Below are 13,543 nucleotides of genomic sequence, written 5' to 3'. Positions count from 1 at the left end.
TCTTCCCTTTTTTCCCCTCTACATCTGGAAACCTAAAGCAATATCATACAGATCTAAGTCATTTTTACTTGTTTGCACACTCTTTACTTCTGCATCTTTTTTGTTGTTGTTGGTGGTGGTTGTAGGGCTTGAACTCTGGGCCTGGGCTCTGTATCTGAGTTCTTCAGCCCAAGGTGAGCACTCTACCACTAGAACCATAGTGCCATTTCTAGTTTTTCAGTGGTTAATTGGAGATAAGAGTCTCACAGACTTTGCTACCCGGATTGGCTTTGAACTGCGATCCTCAGATCTCAGCCTCCTGAGTAGCTAGGATTGCAGGTGTGAATCACCAGCACCAGGCAATGAATGTGTACCATTCTTGTATGAATGCCACCAATCTTGAGTGTAAACCTGGACCTAAATTTTACTGTAAAATTAGAATGTGAGGAACATAATGGAAAATAACATTTCTCTTGTCATCTTGCAATGTTGTTGTTGGCTGCCATGTTGTAGATGAAGAACCAATATTATTCCTGTCAAAGGCCATTTGGATACTATAACATCATTCATAGACCACACAAAATTATCAATATAAACAGATGGTTGTTGTAAGACAAAGAGAAGCATGTATCAAATCATGTACCAAATGATTCTACAGGCTATCTATAGTCTGAAAGCAAGACATTCTTCACCCCTGGGCCTTCTGGATAGAAACTGAAGAAAGATTCTAAGCCAATAACCAGTAAGGAACTGAGGCCCTCAATCCATCAGCTTGTAAGGAACTTAATTCTGCCAGGAGCCAGTGTGTGAGCCACAAAATAATTCAGGTGCAGTTGAGGAGTATTACCCCAGTTGGGATAACTAAGTCTCTAGTCAATGGCTTGATTACAGCTTGTTATTGATTAAAGCTGGATCTAGGGGGAACTGTGATGGCTGATACTGTGCATCAACTTTAGTATTCCATAGTACTCAGGTATTTTATGCCTAGATGTTGTTCCTATGAAGGTATTTTTTAATGGTTTTTATTGTAAAAGTACTGTACAAAGGGGTTACGGATACATGAATAAGGCAATGAGTACATTCCCTATCAAGCATTGTTACCTCCTCCTTTGTTTTTCCCCTACCATTCCTCCTCCCCCCAAGTTGTAAACTTTGTTTTCAACATAGTGTCTTGTATATCTCATTGTTACAATGGGTCAAACTGTATCCTATTTCAGCATTTTGTTATTTCCCTTCCCCTCCCCAAATTAGAAAAATGTATATACAAGATGCAGGGCACCAAAATGAAATACAGTGAAAACAGGGGTTATACCATAGGGGAAGAACATACCAAAGAAACAAAATATCACATAGTACATTATAAATATGTTAAAGACAATAGCAAGAAAGAAAAAAACCACTGTCCTTATCTTGGGGTTCATTTCACTTAACATCATCTTATATGGTCACATGTACGTAGCTTTTGATCTTTTCTGCTTGTCCCAGACATATAATAGTTATTGCAAATAAGGGAAACCATGGGCCCTATGTTTCTTTGGGCCTGGCTTACTTCACTTAATATAATTTTTTCCAAGTCTGTCCATTTCCTAACAAATGGGGCAATGTCATTCTTTCTGATGGAGGCATAGAATTCCATTGTGTGTGTATATACGTACATAAACATACCACATTTTCTTGATCCATTCAGGTACTGAGGGGCATCTGGGTTGGTTCCCTATCTTAGCTATGATGAATAATGCTGCAGTTAACATAGTTGTGCTGGTAGCTTTAGCCTAGCCTAACCTAGCCTTGTTTGTGATTGTTTGGGTAAATGCCCAAAAGTGGGATTGCTGGGTCATAAGGGAGCTCTATGTGGAGTCTTTTGAGGAACCTCCATACTGCTTTCCAAAGTGGTTCAAAAAGTGTACATTCCCATCAACAATGTAGTAGGGTTCCCTTTTGGCCACATCCCCTCCAGCATCTGTTGTTATTAGAGTTCTTGTTTATAGCCATTCTAACTGGAGTGAGGTGGAATCTCAATGTTGTTTTGATTTGCATTTCTTTTATGGCTAGAGAGTTTGAGCATTTCTTCATGTGTCTATTGGCCATCCTTCTTTCCTCTTCAGAGAAGTTTCTCTTTAAGTCTTTAGCTCACTTATTTATCGGGCAGTTGTTTCTTTGAGGATTTGTTGTTGAGGGAGTTAATTTTTTGAGTTCTAAGTATATTTTAGATGTAAGACCCTTGTCTGTTGTGTGGCTAAGTGAAGATCTTCTCCCAATCTGTGGGCTTTCTATTGATCTTGCTAGCTATGTCCTTTGCCATGCAGAAGCTCTACAGCTTAATGAAATCCCATTTGTCTAACCTTTCTTTGATTTGTTTTGTTTCTGGGTCTCTATTAAGAAAATTTTGGCCTGTGCCAAGGAGACCTAGGGTTTTCTTATTCCTTCCTGTAATGTTTTCAGGGTGTCTGCTTTGACTCTGAGGTCTTTGATCCACTTGGAGTTCTTTCTAATGTAGGGTGATATGTAAGGATCTAGCTTTAGTTTTCCACAGGTGTTAAAACAATTTTGCCAGCATCATTTACTGAAGAGGCTGTCTTTCTTCCATTCCATTTTTTTAGATCCCTTAAGGATAATTAGGTGGCTATAGATCTGTGGGTTCATTTCTTGGTCTTCAGTTCTATTCCATTAGTTCTTAGGTCTGTTCTTGTGCCAGTACCAAGCTGTTTTGATTATTATAGCTTTGTAGTAGAGTTTGAAATTTGGTATTGATATTCCTCCAACACTGTTCTTTCTGCTAAGGATTGTTTTTGCTATTTGGAGTCTTTTAATGTTCCATATAAATTTTTGGGTTGCTTCTTCTATTTCATTGAAGAATAAGGTTGGAATATTGATTGGTATCACATTGAAATTGTAGATAGCCTTTGGAAGTATTGCCATTTTCATGATGTTAATCCTCCCAATCCAGGAGCATAGGAGGTTTTTCCACCTCCTAAGTTCTGCTTTAATTTCCCTATGAAGGTATTTTTAAATTGAAAATAGCTTTGAAATCTATAGTTATTGAACAAAACAGGTTTCAATCCACAATATTTTTGAGCTTGATGTAATCTAAGTGAAATTTTCCATAAAAGATGTCATTTGCCTCCAGATCTGCCATCAGACTTAAGCTGTAATTATTCACTTTTCCCTATATCTCTAGTCTACTGACCTCTCATAAAGACTCTGGACTTGCCAGTTTCCAAAATCATATGAGCTAATTCTTTAAATAAATAAATAATGAATGTAACTATAAGGAATAAGCTCATGCTTATACACTTATGAGAGGATAGGTTTATATACACACATCCCTCACTAATTCTATTTTATAAAAAATGAATTTCTACTTTACAATAAAAGAAACATTGGTAAAAAATTAAGAGCACAAATGTAAAAAATGTTAAAATTGATATATGTATGGTAAGATATTATGTTGGATGACTTTTTTGACGTTTCAGGAATGCACGGAGGAGCAGGGTGTGGTACAGCACATGTGTAATCCCCAAAGCATGAGTTTGACATTAATTTGGATTATATAGTATGTTTCAGACCTGCCTAGATGATAGATAAAGACTCGGTCTCAAGGGAAAAAAGGAGAAAACTGCAAGCACAAGAAAAAGACAAAAGATATAGAAAATCTAATCCTAAGAACCAACTATAACTAAGAATATTAAAATATATGAAAGAAGAAAAACACAGGGAAAGAATAATCAAAGAATAATTTAAAATATATTCCCACAACTAAAGCAAACAAGCTTCAGAATGAAAGTCCCATTAAAAAGTGAAAAATCTCAATAGATAAAAGAACTAGGAGAACTATAAACAAGTATAATCTGCTAAAGAAATCCTGAAGACTAGTTTCCAGAGAGTATGGATGGAAAAAAGTAATCTACACAGAAAGAGAAAGAGAGAGAGAGAGAGAGAGAGAGAGAGAGAGAGAGAGAGAGAGAGAGAGAGAGAGAGAGAGAGAGAGATTTATTATTAACAACACTAGATGTTAAAATATAGAACAGTGCATCCAGAGCTCCAAGACAAAATTATTTTAACTTATATTTTTGATTCAGCTACAACACTACACGACTAGCTTTTAGATTAATAGAAATCCGTATTTACCTCCCACAGTTCCTTCTTTAAGTGATTCTTATGCTTCAGCAGTATATAAAACTAAAATTGAAAAATTGAGAGACATGGATCCATGGATGAGCAGTACAAGATAGGATACTCAAATACCAGTCACTCCAACCTCAGATGGGAGAGTATGTTATTTAGAAGAAAAAGAAAAAAGATAATTCTAAATATTTAATTCTACTTCTTGAGAAAGGGAAAGAATGCAAGAATGCCATAAAGATGGATTATTCCAATAAAAAAACATAAGCAATTAAAACTCTAGGAAAAAGAAAAAGCTATACACATTAGGGCAGTGCAATTTTAGCTCAACAATGAGCGATACTTACATGTCCAGAATACCTTATTGGCTTTTAGTCTTTAGAGCCCACAGATAAAATACTGAGCTCTCAATACATTTAAAATACAAATTAGATCCATCTCCATGATGAAAAATTAAAAGCATATATGAGAGAAATTAAAAGGTGTTAAAGGGAGGAAAAGTTATGAAAAGGATAATTGATATAGCCTGAATGTGTCCATCAAAATTCATGTGCTGAACTTAATCCCCGCTTTGATATTTAGAGATAGAGCCCTTGGGAAGTATGTAAGTGTTGAGAGTTTCACTCTTGTGAATAGATTACCGTCTTATAACAGAAATAGAGGAACAAGACAAATGAACAAAACAATTGAAAGCCAAACTGGTGTCATGTCTGTAATCCTAGCTACCAAGGAGACTGAGATCTGACTATTGCCATCCGAAGCCAGCCCAGGCAGAGAAGTCCATGAGACTCTGAATTCCAACTAACTACCAGAAAACCAGAAGTGGAGCTGTGACTCAAAATTGATTGAACACAAGCCTGGAGCGAAAAACAGCATCTAGACCCTGAGTGTAAGTCTTACTATGAACATAAAGAAAAAGAAAGAAAGAAAGAAGGAAGGAAGGAAGGAAGGAAGGAAGGAAGGAAGGAAGGAAGGAAGGAAGGAAGGAAGGAAGGAAGGAAAGAAGGAAGGAAGGAAGGAAAGAAGGAAGGAAGGAAGGAAAGAAGGGAAGGAGGGAGGGAAGGATGGAGGGAGGGAAGGATGGAGGGAGGGAAGGATGGAGGGAGGGAAGGATGGAGGGAGGGAAAAAAGAATAAACAAAAATATAAATCTAGAAAGGGTTAAAAGAATCATCAGTTTTCTGAGCAAATACATCTGGAGTTAAATTTTTTCATTATACATCTCCTGTATTTTTTAATTTCTAAAAGTATTATGCATGTTATTTATTGTAAAGATTAATAAAATACAAAAGATTTATTAACATTTAAAATGCATCAGAAAATAACCTGACTAGCTGTATGCTTCACAATGCAGGCAGCCATCAGCATTTAAATATGGTCGTAGTGGTAATTCAAAAATTAACATGTCACAGTTTTTAAGCCTCAAGTAGAAATGTGTGCATAGATTGTGGCAAATTCTATCACAACAATACTTTAGAAGACATGACAAAAGAGACCATGTCAGGATATTAGGTGTTAAAGAAAATAAAATGGTTAAAATATTTCTCAAAAATATGTGAGGTAGTAAATGTCTGTCCTAAAGACCCTCTTACAGTTGTAGGGAGGGTACAATCTTGGTCTCTTTCCTCATTAATGAGTAATGAAAGACTGTTAAACTGACAGGATCTTGCAATATCCCCAAGGCTATCATTTATTCCCTTTGTGATTTCTAATGAGTAAGATGGCAAATTGGCCATCAGAAATAGGACCAATGAGTCACATCCTGAATTCTCAGTTTGAGGACATAATACCACCACTATTAAATATGACATAGTTTAAGTGACATTCAGCATAGTAGGAAACCACAGAATTGTCTCACTTCCAATTTGGGATATCTCTGACATTTATGAATTGGACTTCCTTGATACAATGGCTATTCTGCTATATAGATTCGGAAAAAATGAAAAGGAAAACGGGCAACCTTAAAAAGAGGCCAATGTCAGAATAAGAAAGATTGTGGAGTATTTGGATGATATTCGCATTCATCTTCAAATTGCCTTTGCTGTGTGTTTCAACATTTCAAATGAAGAGGTTTTTTTCAATGTCATTTAATATAAGCAAACATAGGAAATTCAGTAGCAGACTTTAAATACCCCTCATCTTGTAGGAACTTAAAAGATGAATGCTGAATTTTCTTTTGGGTAAAGAAAGAAAAAAATATATTGGGGCTTTTCCACCCCACCCTTTCCTGAATTAGAACTTTCTAGCAGCTGGAAGTCTCCAGACTAAGTTCTCAGGGTTGGAGTGCTCAACTACTCCCCACCTCCCTTCTAGGGAAAAAAAAAAAGAAAAGAAAAACTCAGAAAATTTAGTAAGTAGTAATGGACTTAGACTACTGTTGGAAGTCGTTATTGAAAAGGGTTATCTGTATAAATGCAGATCTACATAGTCTACATAGATGCTAGAGAACTATAACAAACGGTTATACAGGAGAACAAAAACAAAAGTGTAAACTTTCCCTAAGCATTTGGAACTAGAACTCAGAGTTTACAGCACCTCCATACTGCACCAATCAAGTGATTCATTTCACAGGCTTTCTAGGATTACTAACATGCCACCTTGCACTCTTATTTCTGGTGTACTCATATGTAGTCATGACTGTTACAGCACTGTAATTGTTATATAATCTCATTCACTATTATATCCAACGTGCTAGACTAGTGAAATATAGTAAGCATCCTGAAAAATATTTTTCATTGCTGAGGTTCAACACAGGACCTTGCATTATGCTCAGCAAATTATCACCAAGCTACAAACACAGCTTTCACTTATCTTTCTTTTCTGTTCTTTTTTCTTTTCCTTTCTTTTCTTTTCCTTTTGCTGGGAGTGGAGCTTAAACTCAGGCCTCACACCTTTGCTCAGCTTTTTCACTTAACTGGTATTTTAACACCTGAGATATACCTCCAATTCTATCCATTTTTTAAATGAATAACAACTTCATTTTATCACTGAAAAGAGCAAATTCCAGATAAAAGTGCTTTGCATCTGGCAAAACAGTTTGCAATGCAGGTCATGAGTATTACACATAATCCAGTCCCTGTTGGGAACAACTCTTAATGGCTCTGACAAAGTCATTCTCTATGTTTCACAGATGAAATTCACAACAGTGGAACTGTGCAGAATATAGACCCTGGAATCAGATTTTGTGGACTCAAATCCCATTGCTACACCTCACCAGATGTATTATCCTAAGAAAATTATTTAATCTCTTTGTGCTTGATTACCTGGAAAGTGAGTGACAGCCAACACTTAACTCATTCATTGTTGTGAAAACTGAATAGATTAGTTCATAGCACTGATTAAAATAGGCCTGGCATGAAGTAAGCACCAAGTATGGTTGATAATATAGTTGTTACTGATGCTACTGTCATGGGCATCCAAAACATAAAATGAAAGGAAATAGCAATATACACACTTTGGATTTCTTTTACTAGTGTCAAGAAGTTTACAGTAATATTTTATATTGCTGAATTCCTCTGAAGTTATACATGTTGATATACTATTTTCCTCCACATTTAGTTCCTTAAGAGCCCAGTGGAGCTAGAGCTCAATAAAGTATGTGTTTTGGATAAAATAAGGACATGAGCTGAGGCATTTAATCACAGAGGCAGCTGCAGGGCTACTCTTCATTCTTTGTTTCCAAAGCACCTTGTTTTAATATGTGTTTTTCTTAAAGCAGCTTGGACATAACAAGCTTCTTTAAACATAAAGCAATTTTAATTTTTATTATGATTTAGGAACATTCTGAGTTGGTAGCTGAAATGTTTTTATACAGTAACTTCATTCAGAGGAGCTTGGTTTATGGGTTATTGTACACATGACAGAATTGGTGGAGTAATATTTACATTGTCTTTTTGCTTCATTGGTATTGAAATTAAAATATCAGCTTAGTACAATGAAAACAAATTACATGGAACTGAGTGTCTCAGGAACATGCAAAAGGCATGGCCTGAAACACAATGTCTGTACCCCTTTCCTCTTTGCTGTCAAGGGGGACCTTTCATTAAAAATTGCTAAATTAGGCCAAGGAGTTCTTCGGGAAAGTTGTTAGCCAGAAAACCCTAAAATTCCAAATAAGACATAGAGCAATGCGTTATTTCCTTGGTTCTGATTCATTCTGTGAGTGCTTTGGGAAGTGTTGGATCGCTGGTCTGAATGATCTCACCTCCTTGTAGGAAAAAAAATAGTCACTAGCAGTTACTGCTCCCAACTGAAATAATTTTCCAGGTTGATTCTAGAGGAACAAACAAGACCTGCACTAGACATTTCCTTTCCAGAGGCAAACAGACAAATATCAAAGTGCAATGCTGAGAAGTAGAATCTATGTAATCAGTCGATATAGCTTATGAATATTCAATATACATATGCAACTTTATAATATACATTAACTAAACATAATACATATGTATCTATTATTATAGACATGATTTATGCACATACTATGTGTATACTGTACTCACATATATATATATATATATATTCATGTATAATACACCTATATATGTTTGTGTGCCAATCTTGTTTTGCAAGATCAGATTGAGCTTTTCTATCTGGCAGGTCTACAAGAGCTGTTCAAGTTTTGAACAGTTATGCAAAAGTCCTGCTACAGTCTCAGAACCCAGAAAGATAATTCTAACCTGCTTTCTCACCACAGGATGCACTCCTCATTATGTAATGCAGTTTGGATCTCATACAATTTTGCACATTTATTTTCCAAAACTTCAAACTTATGCCGTCCTGAGAACAAAAGCTGGCAAGAAACACTCAAATAATGAGGTAACAAATGCAATGAAAGTGCAGTGCACTGATGGAGAAATGTCATGGGAGTTACCAAATGGCACTCAGATCCAAAGTTTACCATAATATTTGGGATCACTTTGCCAACGAGCATATAATTGACTAAAAGCCTTGCCAGAACTATGCTAGCTAGGTCTAAAATAATACATAAAAAAAGCATTTGCAAAAAACTTGAAATGTTAGAAATGTATTTGTAGAGCAATAATATCTATATATATTTACTTCTAGAAACAGAGGCAATTTTGAACTTTGGCTCTTTTTCTTGTTGAAGTCTATTAAAATTAAAGTCAAATCAGATAAAACTCAAACCAATTTTATATGTCCTAAGTTTCCAATGGAAAGTTACGTTCACTTTTTTTGTCCTAAAAAGCTAGCTCTACCATAAAAAAGTATCTATTGGTAGCTACTAAATTCCTAAATCAGAAGCCTGTACATTTCAAGAGAAAAAATTTTTACCTATTTAGATCCAACTCTAAATACATTTTTATCCTAATAAAATATAAAAAGTCTCATAGGTTTTTAAATTTCTTTTTTGAACTTTTTAAATTTCGGCTCTTGCTTCCTCCTTCCTTTGGCATGCAAACTTGCCCTTGTAGCCAGCTACATCTGTTGAGAGTCTGAACTTGCATAGCTGAAAGTGAGCAAGAAGGCAGATACTTAGCCAGCCAGCTCCATCAGCCACCCAGTCCCCCTCTCCCCATCCAGATTCTGAGTTCTGGCCACACCCAATCTATCATCTTCAAATTAACTCCGTATATTCAGTTGTCTAAATTTAAGGCAAAAACATATTGACAGTACAATTTGAGCTAAATTTGTAGAACTTTATTGTCACAAGAACTATGTGATGAATCCTTAACAACTGTTGTACACAAGCTAGGAAATTTCTACAAAGAACAGCTGTCCTGAGGTCCAATGTCAACCTCAGCCTTGTTGCTAAAACAACTCTGTCACCAACAGAGAGATGACTTAGCTTTCTATATGCCAGACATGAGTTGAGGTACCACATTTTCAGTAACAATACACCTTAGTGATGACTGCCTTATGGCATCTTTCAGATACACATTTTGTTTCATTACAATGATATTATTTCACTACAATGTTATTATTTTTCATTACATGATATTATTATATTACAATGATATTATTTAGAAACAAATAAATGAATGCTCAGAGCATTAATAGAATTATCCAAAATCACACAACTAGTATGTAGCATAAGAAGGACCAGGCATGAGTCTTCTGGTTCCTGAAGGGAACATAAGTGTTCAAACATTGTATCAAAAGAATTCTGAATCTGCCTGGAGAAAACCAGTGTCTATAGGTAATTTTTTTTAATCCACATTCTTGGATCCTAGCCAAGGTCTAAGAATTACATCTTCTGAAGATGAATCAAAGAATCTAGATTCTCGTTGACAGGGGAATTAGAAGAACTTCTAAGAATTTTCTTCACTGACAACTTTGTGAGATTTCACCAACATTTATGTAGGACATACTTACAATTTATTTGCTCATGACGTGTCTGATGAACAAACCAATTACTTATACAGTATTTACTACATGTGCTCTCAGTGAATTCAGGACATAAATGAAGAGACAAACTGAGAAGCTGAAACACAATCACAAATATGACCTCTAGGCTCAGCAGTTCTAGAGTCATGTGTCAACAACTACACACTTCAAGGTATCACTGCAGTTATCTGCGAAGTCCTGGGTGTACAACATGCACCTTGGATCAACTTCTGTGGAGTAGTTTAGAGCTCTCCAGGATGTGCTGGCTATGTTCTCAATACCTCCAAGAACCTTGCCCTGCCAGTGAACATCCTTGGAGGCCCCTTTCTTCCATGGCTATTTATTTCCGTCTGGAAAAGCCTAGACATTACTGCTACATATCTAGAATGAGGCTGATGCCTTTCTTCCTGGCAGACAATGGCCTTGTGTATTTTCTGTTCCAAGTGTTTAACAGTGAGTAGAAACTTCATCTGTGCTGTAGAATGTATGCATGGCTTAAGATAAAGTAAGGAGTTCCCTCTATAATAGAATTCACCAAATGCTTCCAAACCCTTGTGTTCATTGACATATCATTAATTTCTGGAGAGAAAGCCTGCAAGGCAGAAAATTAAAGCCACTGCCACTGGAGATCAATCTGAATTCAGACACAACATCTGTGAAATTATTATGTAAGTGAATAGAAAATCTTCTATTGGATCTATCCACATGTAGATTTAACAAAGTTTTCAATAACATGTCTGTTGCACACAGAGGTGAGTTTCTGTCTACAGTATGTTTCTCTCAGTGCTATAAACATGTAAGCAGATGAGAGAAGCAAAATTTGGCTTATAAATGAAGTTCTTCCCTCTCCAGCTGGCAAAAGCAAGAAATTTGGAGCTCTGCTTTCCTGGCTACCAAAGGGTCATGTTCTCCTTGCTCCGCTGAAGCCGTCTGGAGAAAATCAAATTTTTCTGCCCAAGGAGAAACCATGGAACAATAGAAAAGAACAAAGCTGCAGAATTCTTCTCCTTTTGTTTCTGCTTCTAGAAAACTCTAGTTACTGTTTCATCTAGTTTGTTCTCTCAGTGGACTAGTAAATAACATAAAATAGTTGCAAAATCTTTTATAGTCTTCAAAGAATAATGTCTTACTTGCCTAGAAAGCCACCTGAGTTATAATTAAATCCTCTAACAAAGGAGCACCAAACAGATTATTAGCTTCCTCCATACATTAAACAGATTCATTGATACTTTTCTTCTTTAAAAGTGGTTCAGAGTTTTCCCTTGTATCAAAGAATCTATATCAAAGAAAACTAAAATGGAACTTGCAATTAGTAGAAACAGACCATATTAATTTTTCCTTTTCAACAATACTCTTGGATATAAACAGGTTAAAGGCATTATGCTAATCCAGCGATAGCTCAGATTACCACACAATTAAACAATGTGCTTTACATAATACAGACTATGCTGCACCTCATAAGTATTTTTCATTGTAAGAAATATGTTAATGAAGCTTTTCACTTTGTCTTATGGAAGCATACTGCATTTTCAGGTCTCTAAATTGCATGTGAAACGTGCAGTTCAGTGAAATCTATCTCTTGTGAAGTCAGTGCCATTTTACTATCTGTGACCAGAAGGTCAGGAGTGACAGCCCTGTGCCACTGTCATGATGACAGGTAAGATGAACTCCAAGTGAGTCCCTTACCTCTGCTGCTATGGGCTAAATGTGGATCCCTCACAAAGCTCACATGTTGAAAGACCTTCAAGGTATTGTTAGAAACCATGGCTATGCAGACACATATTACATCATAAGAATGGGGCTCATATCCTTATATAAGAGTCCAGAAAGAGATCCTTTGTCCCTACAGGGGTAGTAAGTGCTATTTACAAATTAGAAAAGAGCACTGGCAGCTGGGCGTGGGTGGCTCACGCCTGTAATTCCAGCTACTCAGGAGGCTGAGATCTGAGGATCTCGGTTCAAAGCCTGCCCGGGCAGGAAAGTCCATGAAACTCTTATCTCCAATAAACCACCAGAAAACAGGAAGTGGCACTGTAGCTCAAGTGGTAGAGCACTAGCCTTGAGCTGAAGAGCTGAGGGACAGTGCCCAGGCCTAGAGTTCAAGCCCCACAACTGTCAAAAGAAAAAAAAGAAAAGAAAAGAAAATGAGCACTGGCTCATTATTGAATCTTCTAGTACCTTGATATTGGACTTCACAGACTTTAAAACTATAAGAAATAGTTTTCTGTTGTTTATAACCACCCAATTTATATACTTTTTTATAGCGACCTGAATGGCATAAGACACCTGCTCTGCCTAAAGGATAATGGATATAATGCAGTATTATTTCCTTTCAAAGTGGATCTGATAGGACAATATGTTAGAAAACATAGATTCATGATCAAAGAGATATGGGGAAGCATTCTGGTTGTGGAAACACCCCTCAAATAAAACTAAGTCTAAAGAATTTACTGCTCACTAAGAACCATATTAATGCATCTTCTTTTTGCTGAAATTTCTTTTCTCTCTTTTCACTATAAGTGTGCTGCAAGCACTTATCTAAACCACTTTGATTATTCATCAATATCAGGTTCATTCCAGTGAGTAAGATATGTATATATACTTTCCCATCCCCTTGCTATGAAATCTGCCACACATGCAATCCTGTGTTATGTTATGTGATCACTTCCATGGGATGCCACTCTAGTTTTTTGCTGTTGTACTTTTTACTTTTGCATGGCTATAACCAAAATACCTGGCAAAAACAACTTCAAAGACAGAAAAGATGTATTTTGGCTCATGGTTTCAGAGAGTTAATTCTGTGATTGCTTGGAGACCCCATCCCCTAAAGTTTCCACAATCTACTAAAATAGCAACAGCAGCTGGGGAACAAGTTCTCTATATAGGAACCTCCTGGGGACATTTCACATTCACGCCATAACAGTTACTGCTATTGTGAATTATTTTTGGTATCCTAATGGTACTTTGCATCAAAAATGCAGTAAATGCAAATGTCATATCTATTCTTAACGTTCACCTTACTTTGATTAGCAAAGGTGTGTCTTGAATGTAGACACCCACCATGATTTTCAAAAGGTGACTTGATTTCCTGATTTTGG

The 13,543-nt window shown here is 36.4% G+C and overlaps 1 protein-coding gene and 1 long non-coding RNA gene across 12 annotated transcripts in view; one reads left to right on the top strand and one right to left on the bottom strand.

The window, feature by feature from the left end:
• Nucleotides 1-4,921, top strand: part of LOC138831337 (uncharacterized) — a 51,310-nt gene extending 46,389 nt beyond the window's left edge. Inside the window, exon 5 of the long non-coding RNA XR_011373249.1 lies at nucleotides 4,824-4,921. This is a non-coding gene — a long non-coding RNA (uncharacterized lncRNA). The remainder of the gene's footprint in view (nucleotides 1-4,823) is intronic.
• The window catches only part of LOC138831335 (ecto-NOX disulfide-thiol exchanger 1), a 542,641-nt gene that overhangs the window by 286,318 nt on the left and 242,780 nt on the right, over nucleotides 1-13,543 (bottom strand). The window lies entirely within an intron of this gene.

Source organism: Dipodomys merriami, unplaced genomic scaffold (assembly GCF_024711535.1).
Source record: "Dipodomys merriami isolate MVZ:Mamm:240054 unplaced genomic scaffold, mDipMer1.0.p SCAF_192, whole genome shotgun sequence".
Taxonomy (NCBI): Eukaryota; Metazoa; Chordata; class Mammalia; order Rodentia; family Heteromyidae; genus Dipodomys; species Dipodomys merriami.
Note: the sequence above shows the minus strand (reverse complement) of the source record. Positions and strands in the feature narration are given on the sequence as shown.